We start from the raw sequence: 12228 nt of genomic DNA, 5'->3' as shown, positions 1-12228 counted from the left end.
CTATATACGATGAAAAACTGGTTTGGATATTGAATGTAATTTTACGGTAGTATACTGCTTTTGGAAGTGAATAAGACATAGTTTTTTTTCTTTAGAACAGTTTTGTACATTAGGGTTGTATGTTACATCTAATGTTGTTAAATTAATGTTTTATGCATTATTTCAGATTTATTTTTTAGTTTAACACCATGATGGTGTTTCGTGTTTGTGTGAATGACACTGTGCACCTTCTATATATGTTATTATTTAAAAACTTCTTGTGAGGGGCTTTGGTTCATCATGTGATGTTTTCATCACCACCTGCTTTTGGTGGTTATCAGTGTATTACAAAGGAACAAAACAGATTTCAGTACATCAAAAGGTTGGTACATTATATCAGTTATTGAAATTATAGTATTTACCTGTAAATTTAAGAGAAAATTGCTACCGTATTTTTTACGGTACAATTCTGGCAGCAACAGCTGCCAGTTTTTTCCCGTAAATTTTACGGCTTTTTTTTTTTTTTTTTTTTTTACACTGTAGACATATTTTTTGATTGAAACTGGTAAACTTTTTCGATTGAAACTGCTAATTTATGCCGTCTAAACCACAGAAAAAATATGTGGAAGCTACTAAATCATATAGAGAAGGACTTAGTAAGCAGGAAAGGGCACAATATTTTGGCAAACTAAAGTTAATAGATGGTAAAGATACATACTAGCAGTATTAATTAAAATATTAGCCTTATATTTTACCTACCTGACTGAAAAATAATAAGAAAGAACATGAAGGTTGTCAAGATTGTTGCCCTGGAAATTCTGGTTTAATTTAACACAAACGCATTTTGTTTGCACTATTCTCCTTGATTTGTTATAACTTTTGGCAGTTTATAGTATTCCAAATGTTTTTCCTGGTCCAACCGATTATACAGCCCAAAACATGACAATAATTTACCATTTTCAGCAGCAATAATCAGCTAAATTTGCAAGTTTTGTTCAGTCCAGTGCCACTGTTTATGTTCATTGCCGCCAATATGTCCTGATTGATGACACGATGTGAAAACACTCCATACAGATTCTATTCGATTCTCCTACAAAGTAAATTTACTAGAGACAGTGACAAAATATTATTTTATTATTATTTAAAAATGTTGAATTAATTTGAATGCATAGTTTTTTTTAAATGTTTGAATAAGTGATTGAATGACTCACTCATAAATACTTCACTTTTTACATTACTGAATGAATCAGCGTTTTTGAACGAGTCTCTTCACTCTTAAAAAGGATGTGTTAAAAACAACACAGCCTGTTGTTTCTTAACACACCTTTGTGTCTAGTTAAGGACAACACATTTTGTGTTAGTTTTAACTCAACCAGTGTGTTATTCCAGCTAACACAGAAAATGTGTTGGTTTGTCTACACACTATTGTGTTATAAATACACAATTTGTGTCAAGTATGTGTCATTTTTTTAACAAATTTTGTATGCAATAAAGCGTTGCAAACTAATGTATAGTTTAAACACAATTTATTAAACCTGCTACTAACAATTACATAAAAACTCAAAAAGGTTCAAAAAAGAGAGGTAAACAATCACAATACAGTCATTTCAACATTTTAATTGTTCCTTGAGTGAAAAGTTGTTAATGGTTAATAAAGTTTGTACTTTAATTTTTTTTTAAAATGTGGTATTTGACAACCTCTTAAGTATTAATCATTTTATTTACATATTTTTATCAGCATACAAGTGATGGTGAGGGTCGTGAGATGAAGTCTCTCGTTCGTCTCCTGTCTCGTAACTGCCACAAACGCTTCAGGAGTGTCTTCCATTCAAAGCTGCAAGAGTAAAATAAAGATATGTTTGTTATTTATAGGCTACACATAGCGAATATTGTAAAACAGCGATAGCTAAAAAGGCAAGAAAAGCTTAAGCACCACGAAGCTGTTCATTTTCAAAGACGCACTAAGCATCAGAGATTATTTTAGCGTTAGGGCAATTTGCACAATACATGGCACCACGAATGTTCACTTTCAAAGAGAAAGATGCGACGAACGAATGCATTTCTTATGTGAAGCATTACAATGTGTCAATGATTAATTAAAAGCGATTCTGTTCACAATTAATCTAACAAAAGAAACTATAAAGCTTGTTAAGATCCCACAGCCGAGATCTGCAGCAGGCGCAGCTCGCATGGTTGGATTCGTGAGGCAGTTTTCCAGCTACCATGTATATGTGCCACATGCCCCTCGACCGTTTCCAAACGAACACAAAAGACATTTTAAAAACGTATAATGGCAAATACAAATATTTCTTACCTTCACACATCGAAGTTATGTCCTGACGATGAAAACTTGAAGCACAAGGAAATTTGTGAGGCAAGCAGCAATGTGATTGGCTGATATTTAACACATATTGTGTTGGACACACTGTGTTGGATTTTTTCTTTTTTCTTTTTCGTTTTTAACACACATTTAACACAAAGTAACACAAAATGTGCTAAAATAGACATAACACAAACAATGTGTTAAAAATTAACACATCCTTTTTGAGAGTGTTGAATTACGCAATGATAAAAACATATAGTCACTTGTCTATATGTTATCAACAGTGTAATAAACAAACTTTATTTGAAGCGCTAATTTGAAGCAAAAATTACTTTCAAAAGACCATAGACATTATATCCGAATTATAAACTTTTATTCCAGTACTTCTGTGATAATATGATTAATGTAAGACAGAAATACCTGAACATGATTGATAACAGATCTCCATGTCAGCGGCAGCGTGAACACAGATTTGAACGTCCAGTATGACTTTGCCAAAGGTTTAATAGACACAGACCAATCGTCGTCATTCGCTCACTATTTGGATTGGTTTGGCTAACAACATTTTTTTCTGTGTATAAATGTACACTCTATTCTAAAGTGAGCATGCTTAACAAAAAATAAAAATGGTAAAATGTCGACTGTATACATATTTCCTTAAAGTGCCTCTGACATTTTACGCAATGACATTTTCCTGGGGCGAAACCAAGAAGTACCTTACTGTCAATAAGACATCTACAATCTTTATGTGGGCTTAAAGCCAAAAAAAGACACTCTGTCTTCAACATTCTATGATTTTTGTCTCTCAAGAGTCCTCTAAATTGCAATTAGGCTGCTTTCCCCCTATGCTTTTCCACACTAAAGCCAATTTCTATTCATTCTTTTTAGATGAAAGTGTTGAGCGCAGACAATCTATTCGAAAGCTCCGCCTGCTGGCGTGATTGGCTTTCAGTTCACTCAAACCTAAATAAACTCATTAAAAGGGGTTGTGGAATATGTTAGAAGGAATATTTGTAGCATTAATCAGTGTCGTATTGAAGTAGACTTGTTTGCTACACACTCCTCCCATGCTGTATAAAGGGCCTGGGCTTTGTGTTAGTATTCCTCGGGTCCAGTGAGCCCGGCTGTAAATATTTACTGAGAAGACTGGAAGAGGGCGATAAGGAGTTCGGGCCTACTGATGATAACACTGAGAAATTTGAGAGAGTATTTAATGAAATGGCATGTGTATCTGGCTACCCTGGAAGTTACAGAATGTAAAGCGACCATTTGTTATGTCTTTTACACTTAGTGGTGACGCAATTTATTTATTATTATTATTATTTTTTTTACCAGTACCTGTCAGAAAATTCACTAACATACACATACTAAGTCATCCTGATGGAGTTTCATTACATCAGTGTATTTAACATCATGCAAAATATGTTAGAAACATGTTAACAACATGTTAATCATACTATAAACATTTTAACACCATGCTAGCAATGTGCTAATCATGCTAAAACATCCTATCAACATGGTAACAACTTGCTAATCATTTTAAAACATGTTAACAACAAGTTAATCATGCTAAAACATGCTAGAAACATGCTTACAACTGGCTAACATCATTTAAATTGTTAACAACATGCTTATTGTCAGAGTTACGTCTGTTTTGTCTTTGGTTTTTCCCATTTGTCTTCCCCCCGTTGATCTGTCATTTGGTTTAGCCCTTCGTCATTGTGATTCCCTGCACTTGTCCTTGTAATTATTAGTCATCTGTGTCACCTGTGTTTGTTAATTAGTCTGTCTTTAAGAGTCTGTGTTTGAGTTCAGTTCTTTGTCGGTCCTTTTGTGAATTAGATGTGTGTGTATGTTCCTGCCTTGTTCCACTCGGAGATTTATATTAAATATATTGTACTTTGTAAATATTGTCTATCGTCTCGTCTACTCCTGCACGCACCCCTGACACTTATCGTGTTAGAAACATGTTAACAATAAGCTAATCATGGTATTAACATGTTAGAAATATGCTAACTACAGGCTAATCTTGCTCAAAACATGCTAACAACAGGCCAATCATGCTAGTAACATGTTAAATCATGTTAGCAATGTGATAAATCATGATAGCAACATGCTACAACATTATCTTATCTATCTAAATTTCAATCTAACTTCAAACCTTTACAACTGTTTTAAACTTTTAGACAAAGCTTTTTCATGCAAACATTAAACTTTTGTTTGTGTATTTGTTTTATTATTTTATATAAATCGGTCTAAAATCGTTCTTTTAGTTGAGCATTTTTTTTCAGGTTCTTATGACAATAACATTGGGCATTTTTGAAGATAAGGCATTCATTAACTGACTAGTAACTTTTTCAATGCAATTAAAGTTAACCTAAACATAGTAGTCTGATAAAAACACTAATTTAAAAGAAAAAAAAATATATTTTTGAACTTCAAGTTAGTATATGCCTACACAGATACTTCTGGATTGTCATTAATGGAGAAAGATTATCTTTTTAGCCAGATGGTGTAGTTCCATTGGTGCTAATTTTGTCATGATAATCAGGCAAACTTTGACTTCTTTGTTCCAGAAGCACGTTATATATACTACAAAGAAAGCTACTTCTTACAACCTTACATAAACGCAAATGACTGTCTAATCACGCTTATTTTATCTCAGTTAATTAAGAGATTGTTTCCAACAGTGTCCTTGCCGTGATGCTGCTGAGAACATGAGAAGAGCATTCCCACAAGTAAAGACTTCTGCTCTGTGACCTAACTTCCCACTATCTGTCCATGTTCTGAGGAAAACGGAGGAACAGCTTGTCTCTCTTCACCCCCTGACGTGCTCCTTCTTACCTTGTCCTCCCGTGGCAGTTTCTCAGCCCTGCAAATCAGACATATGGAATGGGGGAAGGCTTGCCAAGAAAGATGCACTAGCAGAGACTGGTGGGCCTTGAGGCTCCTGACAGACATTGCCAGGGAAATGGGGCCTTCACTGCCTCTCTGGCAGATGGCTGGAGGAAGTGGAACAGGCGCAAGAGAGATAGAGGAAACGCTTGAAAAGACAGATCCCACCAAAGCCAGGTGTTAGAGACGAACCTCCTTACAAACTCTCGGTCTGAAGCGTCATGAGCAGAGATTAAACAAACATTTTTGCTTAAGATCAAATATTAAACGCTAGCCCTGTTTTACATGTTCATAAATAAATAATGCTTGTAGAAAAATGTTTAAAAATATTTACACTGACACAAGATGAAAACTCCAGTCATATTAAGAAAAGCTGTATATGAGGGTGTTCATATTGAGATTATACGTCCACTTTTGTTTGTGGAATAAATTACTAATGGCTGAAAGGAAAAAAAGCTTTTTGCGTAATGCATCATCCACACCACTAGGTGTCAGTGTAAATCCAAAACTGCACCTTTAATTTCTCTTTTTCTATGATGGATTACAAAAATGGCACTAGTGCAGATTGATAGACCTGGTTCTGCCTCATCAGCCCTCTCTTCCATTAACATGAATGCCTTCTAGTATGAATCATAGTAATGCATTCTTGCTTATTCCGGATAAAGAGAGAAAAACACCAGCAAATGAAAATGCAGTGGTGTTCAAAAACACACTTATTTTCTCAATTTATTCCATTTTGTTTTTCCTGTAAACCGTCTGAATTGGACCAAGGCATTTCAATAACAAGCAAGACAAATTTCCGAGAATATGAAATACAGAAAATATAGATAAATGCAATCTAGGCAAGAAAACACAAATACAGTATATGGTAAAGCAAGCAAAAAGTCACTCAATGGCCCCTGTTTTTAGTCTGTCTAATGGATAGTCTTTGTTTAGCTTTCTTATGTAGCATGTGTGAGATATCATACAAATGTTTTAAAAAGAGACTTGTTGACACGGATTGTAAAACATTTCAATCCTGTAACTCCGTCTTTCATCTTGGTTCTGGAAAAATCAATTTAATACTACTTCACGGCGTGGATTTGTCACATGGGCCTCCACGTAATGGCTTTTATTGATTGTCATTTTACAGATTTTCCTCTCTACTGAGGACATATGCACAGGACAAACCTCTGTGATCAAAGGTGTGATGAAGCAATCATGCATTTATGACCATACGCACGATTCCATCACATCGTCATTGACTTTGTGTCCAAGTGTCCGACTGTCTCTGGTGGTCTATAGCTGCTGGAAATAAGGCTCAGGACTCATCAGCTGTGCAAACAAGGTCTAATCTCACTTACTGTATCCTCTGTTTACTTGCCCTTGAGACAGGTAATTAGTCTTAATGACAGTGTTAGATAATAGCCTTTAAGCAAGTCTGCTTTACAGGGGTTTTAGGGGACGTGAACTATCTTCAGACTTCACTGTAACTTCTCTCTGCACAGTTTGTTGGTAAATATGTGATAAATATTAGCAATAATGTACTTGCCTCAAGCTTGAAAAGTAAGATTAGCCCAGTTCGCTATGTTGTGAATGCTGTGGGCATGGTTCTCCTGGCCGACCCCTTTTCAATCCTAGCCTGCAAGGATATTCACTCACTTATCAAGTTACTGTCCAAGTAAGGCTATGAGATTTTTATCTGCCTAATTGCCCACAAGATATAGGACAGTGAAAAATGCGGGCTAAGCAACAACTGGGGCAAACATTTACTAAGTTGCTTGAATCCAACAGGGTCAGAACAATAAGTGAGCTCATTTATTTAAAGAGCACCATACCAGACAGTGGTTAAGAATGGGCGACTAATTTTCCCTTTGGAGTAAAATATAAAAAAGGGTAATTGTGAGATAAAGTGTGAAGTATGAAGTCACAACTGTGAGAGAAAAAAGGTAAAATCACATTGTGAACCATATAGTCCAACCTGATCTCACGGCAATTCTATTTGACAAGGTGGTTAAACTAATTCTTATGAAATTGGCACCTTGTAAATACGTATGTTTTTTCACAAATCATATGAATTTGTATGAGTGAAGTCATACAAATTCATACGGTTTGTGAAAAAACACATTTTACAAGGTGGCAATTTCTTGCAGCTAAGTGTATAAAGCTGCAGTTGCTAAAAATTCGAGAGTTAAAAGTCACAATGTGGGATAGAGACATAATGATGAGAAATATTTCCACATACAGCATATGACCAGCAGTTGCAATTATGAGATATAAAATTGCAATTGCAAAAAATAGAACTGCAGTTGTGGAAAAGGCAACTGTGATCTAAAATGTAGTTACAATAGCCAGATAAGGTTACAATTGTGAGAAACAGTCACATTTTTAGATGAGTTTGCAATTTTTAGATGCAGTCACAACTGTAAAAAAAAAAAAAAAAAAAAAAAGTAGTGTCATTATGAGATATAAAGACAAAAATACAAGAAATAGTTTAAATGCAATATACCATAAATCCAGAAGCAATTATGAGATATCAACTCACAATTATATATATTGCAGATATAAAATTGCAATTGAGAAAAATAAAGTTGTAATTGTGGAAAAGTCACAATTGTGAGATATAAAATCACAATTATGATAAGGTCGCATTCATATAGTCAAAACTGAGAGACAAAAGGTTGATTAAACTGTTAAAACTGTTAAAATGTAAAGTTACACTTACGAGAAACAAAGTTGTGATTGTAAAATATAACATTGCAATGTGAGATATAAAGGCACATTTTGAGATATAACTAATGTGCAACTAATGCGCAAATGTGAGAAACTGTTGCATTTTTAGATGAGGTCATAATTATGACAGTTGCAAATGCGAAAAATAAAGTATAAAGTGGCATTGTGAGATATAAAGACAAGAAGCAATTATGAGATATAAACTCACAATTACTGTATGAGATATAAAATTGCAGTTGAGAAGAATAAAGTTGTAATTGTGGAAAAGCCACAATTGTGAGATATAAAATCGCAATTATGATAAAGTTGCATGAGATGTGAAGTCACATTTATTCAGTCCTATTATGCTCTTTTAGAAAGGCTTTATTTTGTTTTGGAGGTGCACTAGTACATGCTCTCATGCTTGGTGGTTCGAAAACACATTATTTTTCACATAATTTACATTATTACAATAGCTTTCTCTCTAGGCTGGCACAACTGGCTCGATTAGTTCTGGGTTTGATAAAGGTCCGCCTTCCGTAAAACAAAATGTCTTGTGATTGGTTAGCAGTCCCACTGCGTTGCAATTGGCGAACAGCTTAGATAGTGTTTTAGTCCTGCCACAGTTAGTGCAAGCTAGATTAAAGTGATTCTTATGTTTTAAATATGGAATTTTTTTGGACAAAAACAAATCAGATCAGTAAAGAAGGTTTTTACTGACCCCTCCAGAGCCATGTGAGGCACTTTTTATTATGGGTTGAGTTGTTTTGGACTGATGGGTGATCGATGATCGTCACTCTAGTCAATGATTGTGTTTACATCATCCACGGCTCTTCATGCACTATACCGCACACGTCAACGGCGCAGCTCCAGCACGGCTACCGGAGCAGTTTGCGGACACTTATTCAATGCTCACGTTTATATACGAGCCGCTGAAGCATACCAGAAGCAGCTGTCCATGCTACATCGCTTAAGTTAGGCGAATCCCCCACCTTGTCCCAACTCACCCGCCAACGATTCGAATTTCCGTGAGGGGATTTATTTGAATGATATTCAAATATACTGCATTGTGACATCACAGCATCCGGAAAACAAACACTGTATTCCAAAGGAGCCATTCATTGCAGTTCTTGAAAAGGGATATTTTAAAAACTAAATATCTTCCTTTGGAGTGGACTTTGAGATTTGTAACTTTGTAGATGTTTTTCATGCCCAAACATACACACCACACACTAAAATTCGAAAAGTGAAAAGCATAATAGGACCCCTTTAAACCTAGTCCCAGACTAAAATGTAAGTCTGAGCTGTTTCAACTGAAAGAAACTTATATCAATGCCTTTGTTTTGTCTCAGTATGGACACCGGTAATGTTTTTTCTGAGACACATTTATAAAAATTACTTAAATGTCCTAATTGAACTAATCCTGGCTTAATTTAAACCCTGTCTGTGAAACCAGACCACAGAGTTGCAACTGTAAAAAAATAAATTGAAGGTGGCATTGTGAGATATAAACTCACAATTATGAGATATAAAATTGCAACTGTAAAATAGTAATAAAGTTGTAATTGTGGAAAAGTCAAATTTGAGAGGTATAAAATCACAATTATGATAAAGTCTCATTGTTGAGATATGAAATCCTATTTGTGAGGTTGCAATTGTGAGAAAGTCACATTTTCAGGTCACAAGGTCACAATTATGACAAAGTTAAAATAACATATAAAGTGGCATTATGAAATACATATATAGTCCCAGTTGTGAGATATAAAGACAAAATTATGTGAAATAGTTCAAATACAATATATGATAAATGCACAAGCAATTATGAGATATAAACTCACAATTATGAGATATAAAATAGCAACTGTAAAAAAATAAAAGTTGTAATCGTTGAAAAGTCACAGTTGTGAGATAAAAAAAAATCATAATTATGATAAAGTCGCATTGTTGAGATATGAAGTCCAATTTGTGAAGTCAAAACTAAAGAAAAAAACTTATGTTATGAGAAATAAATTGTGATTGTAAAATATAAAGTTGCATAGTCAGTTAAGATTACAATGTAAGATATAGTCACATTTTAAGACTTATGACAGTCAAAAAAAGAAAAACATAAGTTGAATTGTGAAATATCCACAAGTGTGACGTGTAAAGATTTAAAAAATTACAAGGAATAGTTCCAAATGCATTTTTTGATATATAAAAAAGCAATTAAGAGATATAAACTTGCACATGTAAGATTCTGAAGCTGCAAATCTGAGATAAAAAGTTACAATACAGTTCAAGAGAATAAAAAGTCCTTTTATTTCTTTCTCTGAGAAAAACAAGCTTTCATTCTAAAGATGGTTTTTCCAAAGTAGTTTAGCTTACCAGTTTTTCATTGAGGTTATCTTAGTCCTTATGTAATCCACTGACTATGACTGATGAAGCCATCCTACAGACATTAAGATGTATATGACATTTGTTTAGGCTCATCTTCTATTGCCGCTCCCTGCTTTTGGCTGTACAAATTGCTGGTGTGTCAGCGGACGATGCTATTAAATGTTGACAAATGCTTTCGTCGACAAGCAGCATAGGTTAAGCTGTCCCTTAACATCCAGCAGGAATAATGAGGCAGGTGCCTCGGACAGAGACAAATCACTAGCGTACAACTTATCTTAAGCAGGAGAGGGAAGAGATTGGCCTGAGTCTGGACAGAGAATGAGAAGGAGTGAGAGAAGGAGAGCTGGAGAGATTACCATCTGTCTTTTAAACACTTAAATCAGTCCTTGTGCTGCTTCAGCAGCAGTTTAAAAAAAATTTAACAGCCCTCCTTACAGGTCTCTGAGGCACTGCAGGAATCGATCACAGGTGAAGAGGAAGAACCAAATTGCATCCTAGAAGACAAACTCAAAACCACAAGAAGCCAGAGAAACCTACAATGCCTGTGACACACAACTTGTTCAGGTTTGTTTTAGAGGTAAACGGCACAGAAAAGCTGGAAACTTAATTTACTGCTGGTCATCACTGTCTGCAGGATAGAGTTAAAGGTTTATATGATGAAAATAAAAAACATAGCAATGACAGAAAATACTTTCTGTCTTGCTATAAAATATAATCGAGAGATGAAATCACATGGTGTGAATGTTTTTCCATAGTTGAAATCCCAAATCACCACATGATCCACCTCTGCTTTAAGCTATTGCTCAAAGCTGATGGTTTCATAATTCATTTTTATATTTTTCACTTCATATGAGTTGTAGGCTATACTGTGGGCGTTAAATCGATCGAAACACATGGGAAATATGAATCGTGAAATATGACATTTTGGGTGGAGTACAATGGTATTGCAGAGGATGCCACCCCGTAGTGTGATGCTGTATTCGATGTGGAATTGCAAAACAGCATGCAAAAGAGCTTTCCAGATGTCATCGGCATATCCCACAAGTCACTTCAATATCATGACAATAGTGAAGAGTTCTAGCCCAGCTGTTGCTACGTAAAAAGAAAATATATTTTTTTCTAGTCTTTACTGTCACTTTTTGTTTTATCAGTTTAATACATCCTTGCTGAATAAAAGTATTAATTTCTTTTAAACAAAGAAATAAAGAAATATTTTATTAACAGCAAATTTTGAAAGGTAGTGTATATTGTTAAAAAGGTTTCTATTTAAAAGAAATGCTGTTCTTTTTTAACATTTTATTCATTAAAGAATCCTGAAAAGTATCACAGGTTCCAAAAAAAAAAAAAAAAAAAAAAAAAAAAAATCAGGCAGCACAACTGCTTCCAACATTGATAATAAATCAGCATATATAATGATTTTTTAAGGATCATGTGACATTGAAGACTGGAGAAATTATGCTGAAAATTCAGCTTTGCATCACAGGAATAAATTGTATTTTAAAGTATATTAAAATAGAAAACCAGTATTTTAAATTGCATTTTTTTATCAAACAAATGCAGCCTTGAGAAGCAGAAAAAAATGGAATGGCAGTGTAAAAATATTCAAAGAAAAAAAAAACATAAATATGAAAAAAAAGCACATAAAATTACAAACACTTGAACTAAAATGAAAATGAACACTAAAAAAAAATACATATATATATATATAAATACTATAATAAACAATAACAATACTGAAGGATCATGTGATACTGAAGACTGGAGTAATGATGCTGAAAATTCAGCTTCGAATCACAGGAATAAATTGTATTTTAAAGTATATTAAAATAGAAAACCGGTATTTTAAATTGCAATAATATTTCACAATTTTACTGTTTTTTTAATCAAACAAATGCAGCCTAAATAAGCAAAAAAAATTGGAAAGGAAAAAAAAATCATAAATATAACAAAAAGCACATCAAATT

This window comes from Garra rufa, chromosome 9 (genome assembly GCF_049309525.1).
Source record: "Garra rufa chromosome 9, GarRuf1.0, whole genome shotgun sequence".
NCBI lineage: Eukaryota > Metazoa > Chordata > Actinopteri > Cypriniformes > Cyprinidae > Garra > Garra rufa.
Note: the sequence above shows the minus strand (reverse complement) of the source record.